General features: G+C 48.2%; 2 long non-coding RNA genes across 4 annotated transcripts; one reads left to right on the top strand and one right to left on the bottom strand.

The window, feature by feature from the left end:
* Window positions 1-2,429: 2,429 nt before the first annotated feature.
* Window positions 2,430-24,903, bottom strand: LOC140613260 (uncharacterized). Of its 2 annotated transcripts, XR_012014414.1 has the most exons (7): window positions 22,092-24,903; window positions 11,734-21,879; window positions 10,426-10,600; window positions 9,809-10,013; window positions 4,510-4,653; window positions 3,017-3,169; window positions 2,430-2,711 (listed from the first exon to the last, which is right to left on the bottom strand). It is a non-coding gene; the product is annotated as an uncharacterized lncRNA (long non-coding RNA). The 2 variants fall into 2 exon arrangements; XR_012014415.1 differs by lacking the exons at window positions 11,734-21,879; window positions 22,092-24,903 and adding an exon at window positions 11,162-11,390.
* On the top strand, window positions 8,562-10,636 carry LOC140613261 (uncharacterized). Of its 2 annotated transcripts, none has more exons than XR_012014416.1 (2): window positions 8,562-10,042; window positions 10,437-10,636. It is a non-coding gene; the product is annotated as an uncharacterized lncRNA (long non-coding RNA). The 2 variants fall into 2 exon arrangements; XR_012014417.1 differs by having other exon boundaries at window positions 10,502-10,636.
* Window positions 24,904-25,399: the final 496 nt, after the last annotated feature.

Below are 25,399 nucleotides of genomic sequence, written 5' to 3' on the forward strand. Positions count from 1 at the left end.
TCCTCAGACGGGGCCGCATGATGCCTCGATTGTGGGCCCTTCGTGACCCTCCACACCTTGACCTTTAAGATGGGAATGATAATAATACTCACCTCATAGGGTTGTTGGAGTGCTTTGGGGTCTGGTGGTGACGAGGCCCTTGGTGGCTCTTAACTATTTTCACCATCATCTAGAAGTCCTGTGTCTGGAAGCTGGCAGAGATGCCAGGATCCCCTGAGAGGCCGGGGCCTGCTGACTGCACACTGCCCCCCCCCCACTCTGGTGGATTAAGGGAGTACCAGCAGCCTGGAGCCTGGCCCACCTGGAGCCCCTTCCTCTTACCCATGCTGCATCCACCCTCGCCACCTGTGACAGCCCTGAGAGGCAGGCACAACCTTAATGGCTGAAAACCACACACACTCATTATCTCACAGTTGTGTAGAAGCCTGAAACGAGTCTCACTCTACAAAGGTCAAGGTGTCGGCAGGGTCTCACTCCTTCTGGAGGCCCCAGGAGAGAGTCCCTTTCTTCTCCCTCTGCAGCTTCTAGAGGCCACCCGCATCCTCAGCAGGTGGCCCCTTCCTCCATCTTTGCCTCCAGCCAGTGAAGGCGAGTGAGGTCCTCACATCTCTCTCCTGCTCTGCCCTTCCAGGCTCGGGGTCCCTGTGATTACCTTGAGCCACTGTGGATAATTGGGGACCCTCTCCCTATGAAAGCTGGCTCACAAGCACCTTTAGTTCCTCTTTGCCACACAACCCAACAGCTGCAGGCTCCAGGGGTCAGGATGCAGACATGTTGGAGGGACCTTGTTCTGCCTGCCTCGCCACCCTCCCGCCACCACGGCTCTGCTCCACTTTGTGCCCTGTCGGCCACGCTGGCGTCCTCTGCCGTCTCTGACCCAGCCTCGTCCCACTGTCTGCCCTGGGAGCCGGGTGAGCAGGCGCGGCTGCCTGTCCTGTCTGTGGGCAGGCCCGAGCTCCCCGGGGGCCTCCCTCCAGGACCACCACCCAGTCCCCTCTGCTAGTTCTCCAGTTGACTCGTGGGCATAAGTTCAGAATGTGTCCCCTCAGCCACACACACACATACACACGACACACACCCCATTTCAGTCATCAATGGGCTGTCGCTCCCAGAAGGGATTTTGTGCTCTCTCTGGCCACCCAGCATGGCAGAGGGAGAGGACACTTGCCCACCCCTCACCGTGTGTCCTCCCGCACCCCCCCACACTAGCTGACTCGTACAAACCACCCCTTGTGATCTGTACAGACACCTGGCCGTGGTCAGGGAGAGGGTGGGTGCTGGGGGAGGCCTCTTAGTCGTCTGAGGGCTTGGAGCATGTGCTCCCAATCCCAGGCACTCTTGAGATGACCAAAGAGGGTTCAGGGGAGAGAACCCAACTAGAACCAAATCCCCTTGGGGAGAGCACCTCTACATGGCAAGGTGGCTGCTGAAGCTCCCTGGGAGTCAGCTTCCTGGTCTGTGAGGTGCTCTGCCCCCCTTTTCTGTGCAAGCCTGCTGCCCACACTGTGGGGGGTGGTCCCACTGCCTCTCCCATGATCATCCTGGGGTCAGGTCCTGGGTTACACATGCCCCTGAGAGGCCATCAGCCCAAATCCCTGCTCTGAGTGGGTGGTCAGCAACATCTGACTGGATGGTGAGGGCAGTGATATACACTCCAGGCCCTCTGCCATGTCCACCCCCACCCCCCACCCCAACCTTCGATCAGCACACAGAAGGCAAGCATGCGGCCCGCCACAGCCTGGGCAGCCTGAATGAAGGTCAAGCTTCACAGCCCTCCCCTTTGCAAGAGCTCCCCACTTGCCTCCAAGGCTCTGCTAGCACCATGCTCAATGGTTTTGTGAAACAGGCAAAAGAAGGATTTAAAAGATTATTTTTTTGGAAAAAGAAACCCTAAAACTAAGCTTCAGTCCACACAAACCCTAGACATCCTTGTCTTCCAGAGGGATTAAATCTTTCTCCTCCAGGAGGCCAAGACCTATTCACTGTCTGACTCCTCCTCCCTGCTGTGCAGCCTTAGGCAAATGTTATCACCTCTCTGGGCCCTCCATTGGCTCATCTCTAAAATGGGACAGTAGCAACATCTACTCTTCCCGTGACTGGGGGAGATACGAGGCCTAATGATTTCTTCCCCACGCTCAAGGGCAGAGCACAGTGTTTTGCACACATTCACAACTGAGAGGCAGGCACCTGTTTGCAGAGGCAGGAGAGGTGGTCAGAAAGGTCGGGATCCCCCACCCTTGTGAGGTTAGACGTCACCTCTGCGGGGCCCCAGTCTCTTCACATGTGAAGTGGAGATAATCAGCCCTGCTTTATGAGGTTGTGGGTGATGCTGGGGAACGGATATGGAACCATCCGCAGCCTGTGTGACTGTATCTGTGATTTTGTCAGGCTCCCTCACTCACTCATCTTGGAAGAGCGTGTTCCGGAAGTCATTTTCACGCATCTCTGTTCGACCTTTATTAGGTTCCTGGAGCTGCTGTAACAAAGCGCCTTGGGCTGGGGGGCCTAAGGCAATGGAAATTTATCATCTCACAGTTCTGGAGGTCAGAAATCCCAAACCAAGGTGTCGGCAGAGCCACGTTCCCTCTGAAAGCTACAGAGGAACCCCTCCTCGCTCCTTCCTGGCTTCCGGTGTTTTTCTGCAATCGTTGGCATTCCTGGGCTCAAAGCTGCATAAATTCAGTCTGCCTTTGTCATCACATGGCTTCTCCCTGTGTGCATGTATCTTCATAGGGGTGTCTTCTTCAAAGGACACCAGTCACATTGGATTAGGGGCCCACCCACCCTAGGCTTCTTCATCATAACTAATTATATCTACAGCGACCCTATTTCCAACTAAGGTCACATGCTGAGGTCCCAAGGGTTGGCACTTGAGCATATCTTTTTGCAAGGGACACAATTCAACCCCTAATACCATCCTAACGGTTTACAGTCTCGGTCTTCGTTGGGGCTGTTTAGTGCATCAAAGGTGGTTATTTTAAGATACCAGCTGCCCTTGGGTTGCATAGTGACTTACCTCCCCCAGGCTGGCACACACAGACTGCCTCAGCCAGCACCTGCTCCAGAGGCCCTAGGCCAGAAGAGGTTCATGAGGGTCAGTGCAGCAATACAAGGGTCTTCTGAGTCCCTCAGGACCCCTAGCTCTTCCGAACTCCAACAGCAGAGATCACTGGAATAATCAGCACAAGCAATCCCTTCAGAGGTTAGGGCATTTCTGGGCCATTCTCTACCACTTAACAGCATCCGGGACCTTTCCACAAGCCTTCCCAATCCCAGCTTCTCAGTGAGTCAGGCATGGGTGGCTCCTGTCACAGCTGCAGCCAGTAGGCCTGCCTCAGATCCAGCCACAAGAGGAGGGCTTCGTGCTGCTAGTGGGACAAGATACCCACAGGAAGCCGGAAGCCCCACTGGACTCAGAATACAGCAGGGCAGCCGGGAAAGCTTCCATGCTCCGTGTAAGAAGCCAAAGGCTCGGGCAGCCCCAGTGGTGCAGCGGTTTAGCGCCGCCTGCAGCCCAGGGAGTGATCCTGGAGACCCTGGATCGAGTCCCACGTCAGGCTCTCTCTGTATGATGCCTGGTTCTCCCTCTGCCTGTGTCTCTGCCTCTCTCTCTCTGTCTCTATGAATAAATAAATAAAATCTTAAAAAAAAAAAAAAAAGAAGCCAAAGGCTCAAGGTACACAGATAAAGCTGGAAAAGAAAAGTCCAGAGTGACCATCCCAGGGTGGCCATGGGAACACACATGACCAGGAACACAAACCACTTTGTGGCTTCTTTTTTTATTTTATTTTATTCATAGAGAGAGAGGCAGAGAGAGAAGCAGGCTCCACGCAGGGAGCCCGACGTGGGACTCGATCCCGGGTCTCCAGGACCACACCCCAGGCTGCAGGCGGTGCTAAACCGCTGCGCCACTGGGGCTGCCCCACAAGCAACTTTGTATACATATGGTTGCCCAGGCAGAGGAGCTGGCCATACCCAAACTCAAGAAGACAAAGGAACAGGGATCCCTGGGTGGCACAGCGGTTTGGCGCCTGCCTTTGGCCCAGGGCCTGATCCTGGAGACCTGGGATCGAGTCCCACGTCAGGTTCCCGGTGCATGGAGCCTACTTCTCCCTCTGCCTGTGTCTCTGCCTCCCTCTGTGTGTGTGTGTGTGTGTGTGTGACTATCATAAATAAATAAAAATTTTAAAAAATATATTAAAAAAAAAGAAGACAAAGGAACAGACAACAGATGGGAAGGAGAGTCAGTGATCAAAGAAGGCTTCCTAGGGGAGAGATCCTGACAGGTTCTGTAATAATAGAGACAGTGAGAGGGTATGGGGGTGAGGGGCCACACAGGGGAGCCACGCCCAGCCTGGCTGTGACCTTGAGCCTGACAGCCCAGAGTCAAGGGAAGTGGGAGACTTCAGGGCAGATTCTCATGGCTCCTCCCTCTCCCAGGCAAGGAGGACATTTTACAGCCACCTGACACTCTCTCCCTGCCCAAATCAGAGAAGGCAGGCAACTTACCCCAGGGTCAGCCAGAACGGGGTGGTAGGGTTGGGCCTGGGTCAGGACTTGAGTTTTAAGCAGCAAAGTCAGGTGCTCCAGGGTTGGCCGCCTCTTTTGGCCTCCACCAGGCTGACAATTTGGCAGGGGCAGCGGTCTGTGAAACTGGGGGAGAGTGGACAAAGGTCACTGCCTGCAGGTCCAGCTATGGCCAGAAGGGGGCAGTTGAGCCCGCCCTTTCCTCCTGCAGCTGCACCGCAGAGGCGGTGTCCCGGCATTTACCGCCCAGATCCCTGTAATCTGGAACCTGAGGCAGAATCTGGGGGGCCTTTCACCTGGCGCTGCATACGTCCCTCGTCTCCAGGCAGGGGCTGTGCCTCCTGACTGCCACCACCTTCCTACAGTCCATGATAGGGGGTCCTGGACCTCCAAGGGCACTAATGGGTGAGGTGACCCACATTTTCCAAACACCAGGATCCATGTCCTGCAAAGAGATTCTGCTTTGGAATGTTTATGTTTTTCTGTGAAATGATAACCACGTAGAAAAGAAAAGAAAAGAAAAGAAAAGAAAAGAAAAGAAAAGAAAAGAAAAGAAAAGAAAAGAAAAGAAAAGAAAAGAAAAGAAAAGAGAAAAGAAAAGAAAAGAAAAGAAAAAAGAAAAGAAAAGAAAAGAAAAGAAAAGAAAAGAAAAGAAAAGAAAAGAAAAGAGAAAAGAAAAGAAAAGAAAAGAAAAGAAAAAAAAAAGAAAAGAAAAGAAAAGAAAAGAGAAAAAAGAGAAATGATCGCGTCAAAATATTTAAAACTAGGGCTTTTTTGGGAAATCCAAGAGGTGGGGTGGGCACACCCTGGGCTAGTCATCTCCCTCCTGCTCCACCCTGTGCTCACAGGAGCTGACTGTCCCAGGTCCCAGCCCGGTGGGCCCCACCCCCATCCCAGCTGTCTCTCTGGCACCTGCCTCCCCGACCCACACTGAGCCCGCTGGTTATTTTAAAACTACTTGTCATAAATACAGTTTGCAAGAAGGAGAATAATAATAGTCCTGGCTCTTCCTCAGGACTACAGTGTCCCCTGCCTATTTGACCTTGGCATTTGGTGAAGAGGGTGGTGGTAACTGCTGATACTCTAGGCCAGTGAGAGCATAGGCCTCCCTCATAGTGTCAGGGTCAGCAGCCTCCAGGGCCAGTGGCACCACTCAGAGGGTTTCTACTGCACCTGAAGAAGCCCTGGTGCCACGCACACCTTTTTTAAGATGCCACTGTGGGGGGAGCGGAGGCGGTGCACAGCAGAGGTTAGAGCAAAACACGCTCCTTCAGAGGTTCGAGGACAATTTAAATTACCAGTTCTGGGGATCCCTGGGTGGCTCAGCGGTTTCGCGCCTGCCTTTGGCCCGGGCACGATCCTGGGTCCCAGGATCTAGTCCTGCGTCGGGCTCCCGGCATGGAGCCTGCTTCTCCCTCTCCCTGTGTCTCCGCCTCTCTCTCTCTATCATGAATAAATAAATCTTTAAAAAAATAAAGAAAAATAAGTTACCAGTGCTCTGGTGGAGTCACGGTAGGGACAAGACTCAGGCCTGAGGACAAGGACTCTAGCAGCAGGGACCCTAGTAGAAGTGGGAGCCTTGGCAGTAGGGGCTGCATGCAGCCCGGAGAAGGAAGAGGGTTTCTCGGGGGTTATGCAAACCTAGTAGGATGTCAGCGTCCTCCAGCTCCCTGCCCAGAGGAACTGTCACCAGACAGTTCCTGGTGGATTCCTGGTGGATGGGGACCAGGAACAGGCTGGCAAGGTGAGTACAAGCCAAAGAGTGGTGCCTAGGAAAGCGGGACCTGCTCAACCAGCAATAGGGAGGTTGAGGAAGTTTGGGGGCTACTGGTAGGACACAGCTGGGGTCAAAAGAAACAAGGCTTATGGGATCAGGTCTCTAGATCCATAGGATTTCCCTCTGCTGGGGGCTGAGGAGTGATGACACAGGTGCTCAGATTTGGGGGGGTAAGGGGGATGGGGAACCCTTGGGGGCAGTGGCTGCAGAACACAAGGAGGTGACAGTGAGCCAGAGAAAGAGTTGGCAGGAGAAGGGCAGGGCAAGTTCTAGGCAGCAAGTCAGCTTAGGCAAGACTCAGGGAAAGCTGGAAGTGGTCAGCAGGACTGGGCCACCAGGGCCCTGATGCCAGGAGTCTCAGGTGTATGTGGCGGCGTATCCAGGAGCTCCAGAGGCAGGAGACTAAGTCTCATCCTCCAAGTTGTTTCCCCAGAGGCACAGCCAAGCCATAAGTAAAGTCTGGCTCTAGCAGCAGGGAGGCCTCAGGAAAGAGCATCAGGGACTGAGAGCCCACAGGCCCCATGCCCCAACCAGACACAAGGGTCAAGTATGGGGATCCCTGGGTGGCGCAGCGGTTTGGCGCCTGCCTTTGGCCCAGGGCGCGATCCTGGAGACCCGGGATCGAATCCCACATCGGGCTCCCGGTGCATGGAGCCTGCTTCTCCCTCTGCCTGTGTCTCTGCGCCTCTCTCTCTCTCTCTCTGTGACTATCATAAATAAATAAAAATTAAAAAAAAAATAAAGCCGAAAAACCTCTTTAAAAAAAAAAAGGGTCAAGTATGTAAGGACTTCTCCCCTAACCCCTCCCTAACCTCCCTGCTCCCCCCACTGGCTGCCTGCCTTTTGGTCCATGTGGGCTTAGAAAGTTCAAGCATGGGGATGCCTGGGTGGCTCAGTGGTTGAGCATCCGTCTTTGGCTCAGGTCATGATCCTAGGGTCCAGGGCTCCCCAAAGGGAGCCTGCCTCTCCCTATGCTTATGTTTCTGCCTCTCTCTCATGAATAAATAAGTAAAATCTTAGAAAGAAAAACAAAAGAAAAAGGAAAGGAAAGGAAAGGAAAGGAAAGGAAAGGAAAGGAAAGGAAAGGAAAGGAAAGGAAAGGAAAGGAAAGGAAAGGAAAGGAAAGGAAAGGAAAGGAAGAAAAGAAAGTTAGTTCGAGCATGAGATGTAGGTAGGTATGTCCAACTCCTCTCCCTCATGAGCCAGGGTCTGGGGAGTCCGAACCCTGACACTCTCTCCCTCAAATGCCTTCTGCCAGCACCAGCAGACAGGGACCCTCTCAGTTGGGCCCAGGCGTTCAGGGTGAGAAGCTGGGCCCCGCCCACAGGGAGCACCCCTGATGCTTTCTCCTCATCTCCTGACCTGGGCATCCAGGCTGGACAGGCCCCTAAATCTGGGTCTGTCATTGAGTTTGTGGGACTGCTGCTGACCTGGGCACTTGTTTCCTTCCTTCTATCCACCAATATCACAAATATTTGTTGAGAGCCTCACAGTGAACAGTGACCTTTATAAAAACATAGGCTGCTTTCTTCAACACACTGAGGTCTGCTGTGTGCCAAGGACCAGGGAGCCAGCGGAGGGCAGAACAAACAGAAACCACCACCCCCTCAAGGAGCCGAAGCCCCAGTGCGGTCCACGACCCACTGCGGACGTGACCTCCAGGCAGAGGCCTGAGCCCCTGAGGGACGGCTGGCCCAGATGGGCACTGGGCGAAGAGCCTTCCAGGCAGAACCGTAATAGGTCAGAATTACCTAAGTGGAAATGAGAAAAGAATGTCTGGGAGGGGTTAAGAGCCGGCCAGGCCCACACTGTGAGATGGGGGCTGCCGTCCTGAGCCCGGGCTGCTGGGGGTAGGGGTGGGGTGTGTGGAGGTTGTTGATTCTGCTTGGGCTGCTGCGAGACGGGGCCTGGCAGGGCAGTCAGGGCTCCCGGCCAGCACACGGTGACTGTGCAGCTTCCTCCTGGGCTGAGACAAGAGGCCTCATGGCTCAGAGGGTAAAGGGCCCAACTGATAGGTTCTTGTGAGCAGACGGCCAAGGTGACCCAGGAGGCCACAGCCCTGGAACTGGACCTGTGGGGAGTGGGAGCAGAGTCTGGCACATTCTCTGGTCGCCTGCCCGTGGTGTGAACCTGAAGTACAACCCCTTTTTCTCCCCTCTTCTGTTTTCCAGTGGCTCCTGCAGGAAATCTGGGTGCTTTCCTAGGCTGGTGTGTGTTTGGAAGCAGAGCTGAGCTGGCTTCAGAACAAGGTGGGGGGACAGCCATGGGTGTATGAAAGGACTTGGAACCGCGGCCCTGACCCTGAAAAACCCAGATGTTGCCCAATGGGTCCTTTCCTGTTCTCCTTTCCCCTCCAACCCTAAGCTCGCAAGTGGGCTCCCAAGGGAGGAGAGGACTTCACTCCGGTTGGGTGGATCCCTCACCAGCCCCACCGAGTTCCTGTTTACGGCTGTTTCCTGGAACAGCTTGTTTTGATCCAAAGAAATCTGCTGACGCACTGCCTGCTCTCTTCCTCCCTCAGGGTGGAGGTATTTTTAGCCTTATTTACAGAAAAAGAGGCAGAACCCAAGCACCACATTTGTCCACCTCATCGTAAGACTATCTTGGCCTTCCCTAAGGCAGGACAGAGATGCCCCTTTGTGGTTTTCTACTGTTAAAAAAACACACACACACAAAATTCAACTGAGTAAATGTAAAGACCTAACTAGCTGTATTCAATGATTCATGAATTGGGTGTTCCATCCGATAAATGGAAAGGAGCTGCAGAAAATAGAAGGTATTTCTATTTGACAAGGAGGTATGACAAGGAGGATCTTAGCAAAAGAAAAATAGTTCTTTTTCAAGGTCACCTTACTTTAGGTGGAAGAGCAGGGGCCTTCTAATGCAGGCTGCCTCACTAGAGTGAATCAGGAAATTCCAGACTGATTGGTCTGACACTGCAATTAAGTTAGGCATTAAGTTTTGGTGGGGTTTAGCACACATGACTCCGTTTTAGATACGTCATTTCTTTTTAACACTATCCTCCACTCCTCTCAGTAAGTACATTCCTTTCCCAAAGAACACCAGCTGTATAGAACTGGAGGCCAGGAGAGCTTCTAAACAAGACCCCCTGAAACTGCCATTTTGTCCTTGCAAATGGAGTCAGTGGCCAGAGCAGCTCCAGACACCAGGGCACACAGGGCTTTAGGGCCTTTTGTGATGGAGAATCCTAAGCTTTGTAGAATCCTAATGTTTTATGTTGCTAATTCCACCTACTACTACTTTTTTGGGGAAAAAAAAATCTAAGGAAGTTTGTTTCTGGAACTTGGGAATGATAACGTTGAAGGACGATTTTTAAACTACAGGTAGAGAAAAGCAAGGTAAGACTTCAAGTGGGCCCAGGAAGCAGCCACAGAGCCATGGAGACTACCGCCTCTCTGGCGCCTTGTAGATAAATATAGGGCTGACTCCACAGCCTGGCACTGTGACGCAGCAGGAAAGGAACTTGCTGAGTATTATACACACCTCAGAGCTTCTAGAACATTCTGATGAATCCCTCTTCTCACATTGTTCTTTCACGCCAAGTCTCACCAACCGACCCCTGGAAACATTGTCAGAACAAGACTGAGGGAGCAGATCTAGATGAGGGTGTGCTGCAGGAATCTTTCCTTGGCAGAAGAGCAGCTGCTAGAGGACAAGCCTGGACTTGCCACAAATTCTGTTTTCAGTGCTGAGGGTCACATGAGAGTCATCAGTTTTGTAAGAACCACAAGGAGGGGCCCAGCCCCACCTGCCCAGCCTTGTTGCAGAGGCTGGGGAATAGTTCTCTCCCAGTTTCCTCTCAGTTGCTAAGGGAACCTATTGTCAGGGGACGTTTTGTTTTGGGGCATGGGTGGTTACTTTTGGAGGAGACTTTCTGGCAGAGAGTTGGTCAAGTCCTCCTCACTTCTGGTTAATCTGACCACAGTCCCCCTCCGCCCTATACTTCAGGGGGCCAGGGCTGAATGGAGGCCACATGGTCTCAAGCTGTGGTTCTTCCCTCACCCTGACAAGGAGATGCCAACTGCCCTTTGCAAAAGCCTCACCAAGCACTCAGGCCTGGCCTTGGTGGAGGGGCTGAGAGTCTGAGGGTTTGCTTTTACCTCTGCTTTAGAAGATCCACACAGCGGGCACCTGGGTTGCTGAGTCGGTTAAGTCCCACTCCTGGTTTCTGCTTAGGTGGTGCTCTCAGGGTCATGGGATGGAGACCCGAGTCAAGCTCCATGTTCAAGGAGGACCCAGCTTGAGATTCTCTCTCCCTCTCCCTTGATTTGTGCTCTTTCTCAAATAAAAAAAAAAATTTGTTAAAAATAAGGATTTTATTTATTTATTCATAGAGACACAGAGTGAGAGGGGCAGAGGCACAGGCAGAGGGAGAAGCAGGCTCCATGCAGGGAGCCCAGCGTGGGACTCTATCCAGGGTCCTCAGGACCACACCCCAGGCTGCAGGCACCCACCAAGGGCCGCCCTCAAATAAAAATCTTAAAGAATAAAAGACCCAGTTTGGAGGCCTGCTGTACGTGAGCAGCCAGCAGGCAGTGCCCCCACGTCCTGTTTGATGACTCAGAGTCCTGAGGCCCAATCACAGGCTGTAAACTGCCCTGGACAAAATCAGTCGTTAATTTTTTGTCTCCCTTTTCCCCCACCTCCCAATGCAAACATAGAACGAGCTGGTTATCTACACCCTTTTGATCTTACAGCCATGCAGTTCTGCAGTTTTCCCCCATAAACAAGACTTTGATTTCATTATTTTGCCAACTACTTATTTCCACTTAATACATCACGAAAAGTCATTAAGTAGCCTATTCCAGGAGGGGGTTTTGCTATGAAAGACCAAACCTTCAGGCCCCCGGCCACGGAGCACAACAAAACCATAAACACATTCCCCAGGAGCCACCAGGCAGCAACGTCACGGGGCTCAACGTTCGGATCAACTTGCCCGCAGCCATTTCTAGCAGCACAAAATGACAGTTTCTGAAGCGGAGGCGCTTCACAGAGGACATCGTGCGGACAGTCCCCTCCTTCCGGGGGACGGTCGTGACTCCCGCCGCGCGGGCCCGCCCCGCCCCCCACGCGCGCCTGGGCGCTGACGTCACCGGCGCTCACGAGGCCGAGCCGCCGCCCGCGGAGTCACGCGGACGCGCCCCGCCCCCACCCGCCGCCGCGGGGAGTGATGCGCCCCCTGCAGAGATCCCTCCGCCGCCGCCTGGAATTTTCCAGACGCCGCGCCGGCCCTTCTTTCGGACTCGCGCGGGGCGGGGTGACCTGAGGCGACCCCGGCGTCTCCTCCGGGCCCCTCGAGAGGGCGAGCCCCAGCCGGCCTCCCCCACGCTGCCCCGCTCCGTCTCGGGGAGCGCTGCTTCCACCCCCTGCCCCTCCCCCGCCCGGAATGAAACCGGTTTCTCGCTCACGGAAATCGCATCCCAAATAGAACTTAGAAATATTTTCCCCGGGTCACGAAGCGCTGCTGAGGGGGAGGCGTGGGTAACCCGGGAATCCGCGGGACGGCCGCCCCGAGACCCGCCCGGGTCGCTCCTAGGAGGGCTGGGGGAGGGACTTTTTTCCCCGGCGGCGGTGGAGGAATCGTCCCGCTGAGCAGTGCCCCAGTGATGCGGCCGTCGGCTATAAAAGCAAAAGTTGTGGCCTGTCCGTCAGGAGTTAGCGACAAGGAGGGCCGCGGCCTTGGGTTCAGTGGCGGGGCGGAAGCGGCCAGTTCAGGGCCTCAGGGGACAGTGGGGGAAATGGCAGAGGAGACTCCAGGGGGTGGGGATGCCAATGCCAGGACGAGGAGGGTTAAAGAGGAGCCTAGGTCTGGGGGGAGCTGTGGTGGGGACAGTTGCCCTGAGGGTTCCCGCGGTGACCCCGGGGAGGACGGCCCTGGCCCTTCAGCCGCTGCCTTCTGGGGAAGGGGAACTTGACCTCTGGGAGGGCGCTGCTCTGCGTGGCCCCCGGGGCCCCAGCGCCTTGGTTTGTGTGGCAGGAGGAAGGCGGGTAGAAGCCAGGGGAGACGGGATCTCGCCGCTCTTCTGTGGAGGAAGCAGCATTGGGCAGTTGATGCCCCGGGAATGAGGAGGAGGAAGGAAGGCAGTGGGGTGCAGGGCTGCAGGTGGGCTGCTGGCATGGCAGACCTTGAACTTGCCAATGCCAGCAGCCACCCCCCCCCCCTTTTTTTTCAGAGGGTTGCGAACCCGCGAGGGGATGAGGCCTGGTCTTGTGGAAACTGAACTTAGCTTCGCGGGCCGACAGCTCTGGCCTAGGGTAGTGTGTAATGTTGGTTCGGCTTGGGACAGAGTCCAGGCCATGCCCAGCCTGGTGGAACCCAGGTCTGGGTGTGAGGCCAGACCCCTCATTGGAGGGGAGGGTGGTCTCAAGAGTGATTGAGGAGGTAAGGTGCCACCTAAGCGTTATTGATGTGGTGCCGCATGTGACAGGCTGGGGATTGCCGAGGCAGGATGTTGGTGTGTCTGTGGACAAAATTGACCCACGCTTTATTTTCCAGGTGCCAGTGTTCCCATTTGGACTTTTCTCTCTAGCTTCGGTGCTAACTTCTGTGAGCTCACTCTGCCCCTCCTCCTCCCTTTAGCTTTCTCAAGGTTATCCATTCACTTAAAGCATTGCTTCTGGTAACCTGGTAAGCCTGGGAACGTTGCAGAAGGCCCCGAACAACTTGGTTGGTAATCGTGAAGGAGGGAAGGCCCTCCTTGCTGAGACCCAGGGTGGGGTGGGGTGGTGTTGCTTGCCTGCGGAGAGGGTGGGGATCGAATGTATACCTTGGGCGGGCCTGCAGCAGTGGCCCCCGCTGACGGTTACCAAATGCCTCATGGACCATGGTTTGTTACTGTAGTGTTCATCGTGGTGATCAGATGGCACCAGGAGAATTGGAGCCCTTGGCCAGTGTGAGTCGTAGCAGTGCAGGAGGGGAGACCCTGAAGGAGAGATCCCGCCTAAGTGGATGTCTGCAGATTGAATTTCCAGAGTCTTAAGAGGTGGAAGTTCTCCTGTGTCCCGTTTCCAGGCCTTGCTCAGGAAGCCCTATATTCAGGAGGCCATTTAAGGTTTTCAGATGAGCTTATGAGGGGGCAGTCCTTCAAGGTCCAAAGCAGATGTGTCCGGCCACCCGCAGATGTGTTTGATTGATCCAGGAGCATCAACTTCCAGGCTCATGAATGCCAGCAGACACCCCTCCTTTTTTCTGAGGTGGAGGTTTTCAGATGCTGCATCTTCTAAATTGAGCCCCCAGTCATAACTAGTTCTGGGCTACGAAATTTGAGCTTCAAGAAGAATCTTAAAAGCTGTAGGACATTCTAACATGCCTCAACGCAGAGTGATGCCTTGTAGGTGAATCTTGCAGATGGAGCCCAGTGACCCTCTCACCTACCCTGCTTCTCGCCTGCCTACCTGCCCTGCCCGCCTGTGCATTGTTTGGAGGAATTAGTGTTCTAGTCTAACCTGTATTTTGGGAACGTGTTCACATTTGAAATGCTTTAGGCAATACTTATGCATACTGGCAAATTGGGGGAGGGGAATCGTGTTTTGCTGCTACAGTCTTGGGTATAAGTTGGTTGTGGCCAAATTGTTAGAAATGACAGGTCTATTTTGGGCATTCCAATTGCATTGCAGATAATAAGCAAAGGGAATGGTTGGGGTACTACCAGTGATCTTTAGTTCTATGTATTTTGTAATGTGAATTTAATTTCTAGGTAATCTTAATGGAGAACTCCGAGGTGAGGGTTGGGCTGCCATTGGTGCTGGGAGGGGTGGGGGTGAGGAAAGGGAGAGGGTTGGTTTGGTTAGCTGTGCTGCAGAGGGTGGGGGTGGTAGGACATGTGGATTGAAGGGAATTCTTGCGAAAAGGTCAAGTAGAGCTCTGGGCATTTGAATGTAATAGACAACTGGGCAAAGAAAAGTAGTTAATGCTAGTTGTCTCTTGGAAGCATAAAAATTGCTTAGAAACTTAAGTCCTTTGGAAATCTGCTAAATGCAGGTAAAGAAGCAAAGTTGTTTTGCTGTAAAGTAGGGAAGACTGAAAAAAATGTAACCGAACAGGAATGCCAGTCATTAAAGGCGGGGTGCAGAAATTCCCATCAGCTGAGTAATAGCCTTCACTGCTTCGTTAGGTTCTTCAGTGGTTTATGTGAAGGTGTGCAGTACTGGGGAGCAGCTAGAGGTCTTAGGGAAAGACTTCACAATTGGGTATTTAAAGTATTTAAAACAAAAAAATATTTAAAACAGTTCAAATTTTTGGTGTGCACTTGAGATTAGATGTACTTGTGGGTCTGTAACATTTCTATTTACTCAAGATTTTGTGATTGAAAATTCTGAACAACGTGAAAATGCAATGACTTTTAAAGGAATCTTACACATCTCATCTTTGGTCTGTATTGGCAGCAGTAAAAAAAAGTCTTGCTATTCTTGTAATGGTTTCTGTAAAATTACTGTAATATTTGGTAGCAAACCATGTGCCCTTGTGATGGTTGGAGTTAATTATATATTGTGCCTTTTAAATTGATTCAGTGTTTGAGGGGCAACTCAATTTGGGGAATTAGCAAAGTGGAGGGGGACCTGTACTCAGATGTGGTCTGTTAAAAATTCAGAGAAAAACCTGAAAGCCATTTATGATGACTTTTATTTCCGAGATGCATCTATTGAATTGGTAGAGTAATACTGGTAACTTTTTTTTTTTTTTAATAATGTTTATCATTGCAGTGCTGCATTTTTTTTAAGTTTTTATTTATTCATGAGAGACAGAGAGAGGGGGGTGGGCAGAGGGAGAAGCAGGCTCCATGCAGGGAGCCCAACCTGGGACTCCGTCCAGGGTCCCTAGGATCAAACGCCGGGCTGCAGGCGGCGCCAAACCGCTGCGCCATTGGGGCTGCCCCAATACTGGTAGCTTTTAATTCTGTGCCTCTTCCCTTAAATTTAATTTTAAAATCCCCAATACTTGTTGCCTCTGGGATTTGTCTTCTGGGTTATTTTTAATGTTTAAAAACATGTTGGTATTGTCCAGTTTTTAATCAGTGACTTAGTATGATGTAATTGCTGTTACACGAATTTAAAGAGTAGGAGTCCTGCATGTATGGGGCAATGTGTTTGGGTGTGCTGTTGTGAAATTGAAGCTATGGTTAAAGTATTTGTGTTGCTCTGTGGTAAGAACTAGCCCTGTTGCATCATGTACATTACTAATCATTTTTCCTCCCTCTTTACAGCACAAATAAAGGCTTGAGTTCTAAACTCATAATTGTTGTATTGCTATGTTATGATTTCTGACTTTTATTTTTTGTGTAAATGAGGTGTTCTTGATAATGCAATTGGTTACATTACTGTAGATTTAGACTGAGATTTGCTCTTCAGTAGTTTTAAATGATTGAGGTCGTTTAATGGAGCTTGGTGATCTTAAATAGAACTGGTAGGGCCTGAATGGCCTGCAGCCTGGTGGATGGGAATGGGGGCTCTCCTCCCTGTAGTGTCTAATGGTTGTGCAAAATATGATACTGAAACCATCCAGCTGAGGAAGGTCAGTGTCAAGGTACTGGGGGAGTACTTTGTAATATCCTTGAACTTTAACTGGTTAGGTTTCCAAACCGTACTGTCGAAAAGGGGGCGTATCATTCTCTTTGCTTAGAGGAAACCGTCTAAAGCATACAGCACATGTAATCTGTTTTCCGTATTTGTGGTTTTGAGGAGGCTGGAGTGTATCTGGGATTTGGGTCTAACCACATAATTCTCTCCAGTACTAAAGAGTTTGGCTTTATTGGGTGACCAAGAGTTTGGGCTCAGGTGTCTCTGCCGCGAGAACCAGGTCAAGGTTATGCAGAGGGCATGAATCCCGTTTGCCTCATGGCTCTTAAGTTGATCATGTATCCTGGGTGGGGATGTGGCAGTGGCTTCATCCTGGGAGAGAAGCTCTGCTGCTGCTGCTCATAGGCGTTTACTCTTCAGCCCTACAGGAGACAAACTGGGCTCAGAAACTGCTGCCAAAAAAAAAAAAAAAAACTGCTGCCAGCCTCTTAAGGCTTTTGTTTTCAAGGGAGCTGAAAGGGAAGCTTGTCTCTGAAGGAAAGGTTAAGATGTGGAATGGGGATGGATGAGTGCCTTGACCTGAACAAGGGTGTGGGAGAGCCTGGCCTAAGGAATTCCTTCAAGAGCATAGCTGTGGGGCCTCAGGAGCCTTTAATATCTGCTACTGAAAAACTGGTGCCAGGCAGGAGGAGGTGGCCGGTTGGGGGGGGGGGGGAGGTCATGGATCTGCTGTGAGTGGGTGCCACTGCTTGCTCCCCCAGAACAATTCAGACTTTCCTACGTAGTCCTTCTCTACTTTTTTTACCCAAGCCTTCCATCCGCCCTGCCCTTTCCAAACTTATTTTTTATATGGTGATTATAAAACTTACTTCCAGTCTTAAGGGTAACTGCTATAAATGTCTCTCTGAATGTCACTGTTTCCTAACAACTATGTTGGGCTGATAAAGAATTTCCATGAGGGTGTAATGTTTGGTGTGGGCTGAGAGCAGGCAGCTGGGGCTGAGCCCATGCCTCCTAGCCTCCACCCAATCCAAGGGCTCCTGAGATGGTGAAAGAGATTCCTACCTGTTCTGCACCTGCGCCCAAGTGGGGTGGGTTGCAGGTGTTGATGGCAGTGTTGGTGATTTTTGCTAATCAGTTTGCAGTCACCCTTCTCTGAACTCCCACAGGTAGTGGATGATACAATGAAATCCATTAAGTAGAAAATGGTGATGTGCAAATTAAAGGATTGGGGCATAAGGACAGCAAAATGCGCATTTGGAAGTCCCATTCAAAAGGAAAAATAGGGCAGCCCAGGTGGCTCACCGGTTTAGTGCCACTTTTGGCCTGGGGCGTGATCCTGGAAACCTGGGATGAGGGTCCCACACCAGGCTCCCTACATGGAACCTGCTTCTGCCTCTGCCTCTGTCTCTGTGTCTCATGAATAAGTAAAATCTTAAAAAAAAAGAAAGAAAGAAAAAATAGCCTGAGAGTGAGTATGGGTGGAGGCTCCTCTAGGAGCCCAGGTTGGACCTAGAACTGCAGAAGTGGCTGGCCCTACAAAAGGCATCGGACAGTAACGCCCTCCTCCCCCACCATCAGCTGCCCTTGGTTTGTCTCATTGACCCTGAACAATCACCTTTTATGCTGAACCCAGCATCTCTGTGGCTGTCCCTGGAAGAAATGTTAACTTCTGGTCTTGTACAATACTTTTATTGTGTGGTGCTGATATTAAATGAAATGCGAAACAGGCTTACAGATTCTTGTATGTATTAAGCATTCGTATGTAACAAAAATACGCTGATGCAGCCTGGAAGTGGCAAGAGGAAGGTAGCAAAACAATTAGAAATAAAGCCGTGAAGGTGTATGTACCCAGGAGTATGGCCTTGACCTTGCTCTGGTGGGTGTCCCCTGTGGACCCCTCAGCTCTGTACCACCTTCCTTCTCTTTAATTCTTAACTGAGTTCTGCTGTATAAAGGTTTATTGTGGGGTTTACAAGTAAAATTGGGAAAAACCAAAATCCTCTGTTAATAATTGTTATTGACATTTGCGTCTAGAGTTTTTCTTCCTCCTATGCATTGAATATGCTTTTTTTTTTTTTAAATACACTTAATGTATAATGAAACTCTTCCTGTTTGAAGAGCGTTTGGTGGTGACTGTAATCTATTGTATGGCTGTGTCGATTGAAACAATCTCATTTACATGGCATATTTTCCAGGGTTGTTTTTTTCTCTCTTGGGAAGTTGTGATGACCTGCCCCAAAGCGCACACTTTATCACATCTGATATGTTTTCTTTGGGATATATTAATATATGAAATGCCTATGTCAAACTTAAGACTTTAGGTTCATTAATGTGTTAAATAGCCCTCCCTGGGTGGTATTTTCTAAATTAGTTTTCTCACAATTGATGTAAACCTGGCTCTGTTTCCCTTCTCCACAGAACAATCTTGCCATGTTAAAAACCTTAGATCCTTGGGTGGATCCTTGCTGCTTTATTTACTAGGGCTATGAGCGTTGCTTTGCTGCTACTAAGACTAAACATCTGTGTGGATTGGTCATTTGTAGTGGTGTGTGTGCATGCGCGTGCGTGTGCACGCTTCAACTTCCTATTTTGTGAAAGCACATATGAAGGATATTAATAATCTGATGCAAAAAAAACTGATGCAAATATTTTTCCTGGTTTCTAGATTGCCTTTCATTTTGTTTATTGCTTTGGACATACAAAAGTGACATTGTTCTGAGGTCGTCACTCTTCAGTTTCTATACTTCGTTGTACTTAGATTTCTCCCATCTCAAAGGTATATAAATATTAATCTATATTATGACACTTATGGTTTGATTTTTTTTTTTTACACTTAAACATATACCACAGCTGGTGCTTATTGTGCCTCCTGTGGGCAGGGAGTGGGAGCTAATGCCCCCTCAGAGCCCCCAGAGCTTGCTCCCCTCCTGGTTCTGGCCCCCCTGGGGCTCCACAATGGAGTGACAGTCCTGTCAGCCATGAGGATTGTTGTCCCAATGGGACAGTTCACTAGAGAAGACCTTGGGGACAGGCAGGTATTGTCCCTACCAGAGTCCTGGTTGTCGCTCCTCCATGACTCCCCATTCCACCATCCTGTTTTGGACATAGCAACCCCCCCACGAGAGAGAGCATCAAAAGCAGGTACACAAAGATGGATCTGGGTTCTACCAGTGTGGTTCCTGGCAGCTTTATTTGAATTTGAATCAGAACTACCTAGCCCCACCCACCAGGCCTGCTTTCCCTCATCTGTGAGATGGCATAAAGGTATGTGTGTGTTGGGCACTAGCGTTTACAGTGCTACCTTCCTTTATTGCTGGGCCTCAGGTCCAACCCCTTGGTCCTGGTTCCCTCTCTTGCCCCTTAGGCACCTGCTTCCCTTGCTCTGAGCCTTTTATGTAATGACAATCAGTGTGTATATTCTGGTCTTGTTCTGGTTTTGCATTTAATTTTGTTTCCATCCACATCTCCCTGTATCAGCAGAGTCCACAAACACTTTGGAAATCAGTTTTTTTCGGGGTAGTTAATTCTACAGGAATGGCATGGATGGGCTTCTAGAAGTCTGAATGCTCAGAAACTGTATATTTTTCTGTGAAAAGCATAAACTTGCCAAAGAGCTCCAGGACCTCAAAAAAGATCAAACAACTGCATTATTTTATCCCAAAGTACTTATAGTATAAGATATTTAGTCAAGTCTCTTAAGTTGTAAGCAGTGTTTTGACTATTTTCGGTCACGCCTCTGTGAGCATCTCTTTGAATTTGGCGACTGCATTATATTCCCTGGAGGGGTGTTGCTTGGTCAGTGAGCATGCATGGTTTTACAACTTGTATCAGAGACTCAGATACTCTCTGGAAAGCTTACATTTCCTCTTGAGTCTATCCATTTCCCTACATAGTTGCTAATACCAGATTTTTTCAATTTTTATTGTAACTTTTTAAAAATGTAAAATACATGTAAAATGTATCTTCTTAATCATTTTTAGTGCACAGTTCAGTAGAGTTCAGTGTTGTGCAACCAAGCTCCAGAAGTTTTTCATCTTGCAAAACTGAAATTACATACCCAGAAAACTCCCCATTCCCTTATCCCTTTAGCCCATGGTAACCGTTATTGTATTTTTCTGTTTCTATGAGTTTGAGGTACCTCATGTTGAGTAGAATCCTAAAGCATTTGCCTTTTTGTGACTGGCTTATTTTCCTTGGCATTAGATCCTCTGGGTTTGTGTTACAGCATGTGTCAAAATTTTCATCCTCCTTAAAAGTTGAAACAAGTGCACCTGGCTGGCGCAGTCAGTACAACATGTAACTCTTGATTTCGGTGTCCTGAGTTTGAGCCCCATCTTGGGTGTAGAGATCAAGTAAGTGAGTGGAAACATTCCATGTTTGTATGTAACATTTTATTTATCATCTGTCTGTGATAAATGGATGGCTTCCACCTTTTGGTTATTATGAATAATGTTGCTATGAGAGGTGTACAAAAGCCTTTTGAAACCCTGTTTTCATTTCTTTTGGAGATACACCCAGAAGTGGGATTGCTGGATTATATGTATTTCTATTTTTAATTTTTTTGAGGAGCCTCACACTTTTCCAATAGCAGCTGCGCCACTCTAGAGCCTCAGCAGTTTGCAAGAATTCCAGTTTTTGAGGATGCCTGGGTGGCTCAGTGATTGAGTATCTGCCTTTGGCTCAAGGCATGATCCAGGTCTGGGGATTGAGTCCCACATCGGGCTCCTTGCGAGGAACATGCTTCTCCCTCTGTCTCTGCCTCTCTCTGTGTATCTCTCACGAATGAATATTAAATAAATCTCTTTCAAACATTTCAGTTTTCCATATGATCACCAACACTTGTTCTCTGTTGTTTGTTTGAAATAGCAGCCATCCAACTGGGTGTGAAGTGGCATCTCATTGTGGTTTTGATTTGCATTAACATAATAGTGATGTTAAGAAGCATCTTTCCCTAGAATTGCTGGCCATTTGTGTCTTGTTTGGAGAAATAGCTTTTCAAGTCCTTTATTCGTTTTTAAAACTGGGTTATTTTTTATTGCTATTTGTAGTTCTTCAAATATTTTAGATATTAACCATTTATCAGATCTGTGATTTACAAATATTTTCTCCCATTGTATAGGTTGCCTGTTCAGTCTGTTCATGGTGTCCTTTGATGCCCAGAAGTTTTTAATTCTTGTAGTCCAGGTCAGCTTTTTTTTTTTTTTTTTTTAAACCTTTATTACTGTGCTTTTGGTGTCCTGTCCAAGAAATCCTTGCCAACTCCAATGTTCATGAAGTATTTGTTGCTACTTTTAAAAGTCCTTTGGTAATCTTAATCCGTGTTTTTGAATTTATTGGTTAGTCTTTTTTGCCACTTGATTTACCATCTGCCTCTTCCTCTGACCACTTACCATATGAAATTCCATATTGGTTTTCATAATGATCATATACTCTTCACTTTGGAAGATCAGCTTTTGCCAGTTATGATTGTCGAATTAACTGTTTTTTTTTCCTTTTATTGTTGGTGCAAAAAGTATCTGTTACATGAGGACTTTTTAAAACATTTCGTCTACCAAGTCCAGCGGTAACTACTACTAAGTCTGTTAGGTTTGCTTCTGATTTACTTTTTCTTTGGTATCTAAACTCGTCACCATTTAAGGAGTTATGAATCCACCTTAGGAATGGGTTTAAATTATACTTACAACATTGAAATGTCAAACTTTTATTGAGGAACCCCTCTCTTTACTTTGCTCCAGGTCAGTGTTAGTGTCTGAGGATCATGTCCCTAAATCGCTAGAGTTTTTAGCCTCTAGTTTTTGTTGTTTCTAATCAAATACAGCAAATTTTAATGACTGTCACTGCTTATTATGTTTTAAAACCTAATAAGTGGAGGCTCTGCTACTTCTTAAAGTGCAAATATTCACTCCCTGTTGGAACTGAAGTACACAAAACTAGGTTAATCTTTGGTTGATGACATAACATGGCTCTCTTATTTGCTTCCTTGATGTTTTTAATAATGTGGTAAGCATTTCTGAATCTTCTGTATAGTATGAAAACTAGGGCTTGGGATCCCTGGGTGGCGCAGCGGTTTGGCGCCTGCCTTTGGCCCGGGGCGCGATCCTGGAGACCCGGGATCGAGTCCCACGTCGGGCTCCCGGTGCATGGAGCCTGCTTCTCCCTCTGCCTGTGTCTCTGCCTCTCTCTCTTTCTGTGACTATCATAAATAAATAAAAATTTAAAAAAAAAAAAAAAAGAAAAAAAAGAAAACTAGGGCTTTAGGCAGTAGCTTCCTCTACCCATGTGGTCGTCTTCCCTGCTCTCCCTCTGTTCCCACCACCACCACCCCCATCTCCCTGCCTCACTCTAGGCCAGCATATCTCATCCTGAATACAGGGTTTACCATTACTTGCTTTCTTTTCATAGAACTAAAAAAAAAAGAAAGAAAAATCTAAGTGTGTTTTTTAAGGAAGCTGCAGGCATTCACAGCCCCTCTGGGACAGTACAGCAGAGCAGCTCTACCTCTCTGTGCTATCTGGGTCTGGGACTCTCTGTTTAGCACAAAGCAAGAATGGCCTTAACAAGACTCAGTCTACTTCTGCTGTTCTTTCCCCTAAGCAGGTTGAAAAACAAACTATTCTAGGATAGCAGTTGTGACATTTGCAGAAAGCAGCATTTAATTATATTGTTTGTTTGTCTGGTCTGTTGAAATCTCATTGGGCTTCTGTCTATAGGCATTTCTAATCCTAAGTGGAAAAGGAGTGCGCTTCAGTGGCGCACAGTCCATTCCCTCTCCTGCTGTCCCGCTCAGCACCAGCTTGGCTGATTTAAGTACCTGCTGCCTCTCAGACTCCACCAAGTGCCAAGAGCACAGGTGTGAACCCGGCTCTGTCTCTTACTCACCTAATAGCGTCACAGAACGCTTAACATTGGGAACCCTGAGATTGGTTCTGACACCTCTGTTGATGTAATAGCTGTGTGACCAGCTGTCTGGGTGTCAGAGCAAGGCCCTGCCTCTGCCCTATGCTGACCTGACAGCAAGGCTCTGCTAGTTTTTTTCTAGTTCATTTAAAGGTGTAAAAATGTTCAAAGTGTAATAGCTGCAGATGTTAAAAATTGCCTCGGTTCCTATAGAGGCAACTATTGTGGCCAGTTGCTGGAGTTTTTCTGGAGAATCCTGTGTATATATTTCACTGTGGAGGTCCTGGTACACCACACACCCCGTCATGCACTTTGAATTGTTAAGTTAATGGTACATCAAGGTGCTCACTGCATCTTTTTTTTATGGTCTCCCTTGGGCTTTTCCACATCTGTGTCATAGTCCATGTTTGAATTACTCATTTCCCTTTTGGGGAACAATTTGTTTCTAGCAGCCTTTATTGTATAGGAGGCTATACTGAATATCCGCCTACATGGTTCTTTGTATGTGAGAAGTGACAATAGTATTTCACTGTAGTTTTGACTTCTTTTGGGCTGTGGGCTTATGGATTTTCAAAGAGCTCTTTATATACTGAAGAAATTAACCCTTTGTGATTTGTGCTACAAATACTTTCCTGTTATTGATCTTGATTGTACATTTCATGCTAAAATTTTGCTGGTCAGGATTTTAACCTTACTTATTTTTTATCACTGTTTTCTTTTATGGCTTCCGGGTTTTAAGACTCAAGTTGGAACGTACCCCCCTTAAAGATGGGCACACCTCAACCTTCCCCAACCCACCAGCAGCACAGGTTCCCCCAGCCCAGCCCTTGGCTGTTTTGGGTTTTATCTTTGCTAATAGGAAAATCCAGCTTCCCTGTGTTTCAGTTTGCAAACCTTTTGATCCTGTGAAGCTGAATGAACACTTTGTTGGCTGATGTGTGTGTTGCTTTGTGTTTCACTTACATTTTCACTTCCAGAGAATTCTTTACCCTTTGCCCTTGTATACTGCATTTACCCTTGTATATAACAAAACAGTTTTCAAGTTTATAGTTGCTTTTCTTTTTTCTTTGAGTATAGGGGACACACCACGTGGCACTGGTTTCAGATTGTAGTTTGCCTTTAAATTTACATGTCGGAGGGGTGCCTGGGTGGCTCAGCAGTTTGAGCATCTACCTTCAGCTCAAGGTGTATGTAATCTCATGGTCCCGGGATCGAGTCCCGCATTGGGCTCCCTGCATGGAGCTTGATTCGGTCTCTGTCTCTCATAAATGAATCTTTAAAAAAAATATTTTTAAAAATAAATTTACATGTTGGATCCTGCTGATGTAAGTTTTAAGTTTGGTCATCAAATCTCTTACTGTTATGGTTTCATACTTTGATATTATGCTATATTTTCCACTGGTTTCTTTGTGCTTTAGTTTTTTGACATTTGACATATTTATGGCTCTTTAACCTATCTAGAAGTTTTTTGGGTGTTTGTATAGTAGGAGGTAAGAATCTTAATTATTTCAAGATGGCTAGCTGATTTTCTAAGTACCACTTCCTGAATAATGCTTTCTCTGCTAATCTGAAATGGTGTGCACTTGTAAGTTATGGACTAAATACTTCAATATAATTGAGTCTATTTCTGAACTTTCTAGTCTTCCACCAATTTGTCTTTCCTCTGCTACCAGTGTTTCATTTTGTTAGCTTCATTGTATCTGATTATAATGTGTGTTAATACAAGCCTCTGGCATTCCTTTTTAAGGTATTCTGATTTTTACTGGAATTGCATTACATTTATCAATATATTATGATATTGAGACTTTGCATTTAGGAACTGGCCTCCCTGTTCAGGATAGGATGACTTTTATGTCCATCAGGAATTTCAGACTTCATGTGCAAGTTAGGTGCATTTATGAAGTTTGCTTCTAGAAATGTTATATTCAGTGTTGTGCTTAGAGCTATTTTTCCTATCAAAATTTCTGATGATGGTACCATGTGTTTAAGACTTTGTTTTGTTTATATACTTTCTTAAATTATTCATGAGAGGCACAGGCAGAGGGAAAAGCAGGCTCCTTGCAAGCAGCGTGATGCAGACCTTGATCCCAGATCCTGGGATCATGCTCTGAGCAGAAGGCAGACACTCAACCGCTGAGCCACCCAGACATCCCAGCAGATATTTAAATGTCAACATTTGCATATTTATTTTAACAGGTATTCAAAAATTGGTGATAATTACATATTTCCTCTTAAAAATATTTTTTTCTCTTAATTGAAATATCCCACACATACTATAAAATTCAGGCTTTTGAAGTATATAATTCAGTGGTTTTTAGTATATTTACTGTGTTTGCAACCATCACTACTATCCATTTCCAGAATTTTTCCATCTTCCCAAACAGATGTCTGGTACTTATCAAACAGTAACTTCCCATCCTGCCTTCCCGCTGGTCCCTGGTAACCTTTATTCTAGTCTCTATCTCTATAAATTTGCCTGTTCTTGGTCCCCATTCTAGGTACCTCATGTAAGTGAAATCCTAAGGTATTTGTCTCCATCTTTGTTCAGTTAGCATAATGTTTTCAAGGTTCATTCATGCCAGGGCGCATAACAGTTCTTTGTGAGGCTGAATAATAGCTCATCGTGTGGCTAGACCACATTTTGTTTATCCAGTCAGC

This window comes from Canis lupus, chromosome 21 (assembly GCF_048164855.1).
Source record: "Canis lupus baileyi chromosome 21, mCanLup2.hap1, whole genome shotgun sequence".
Lineage (NCBI taxonomy): Eukaryota > Metazoa > Chordata > Mammalia > Carnivora > Canidae > Canis > Canis lupus.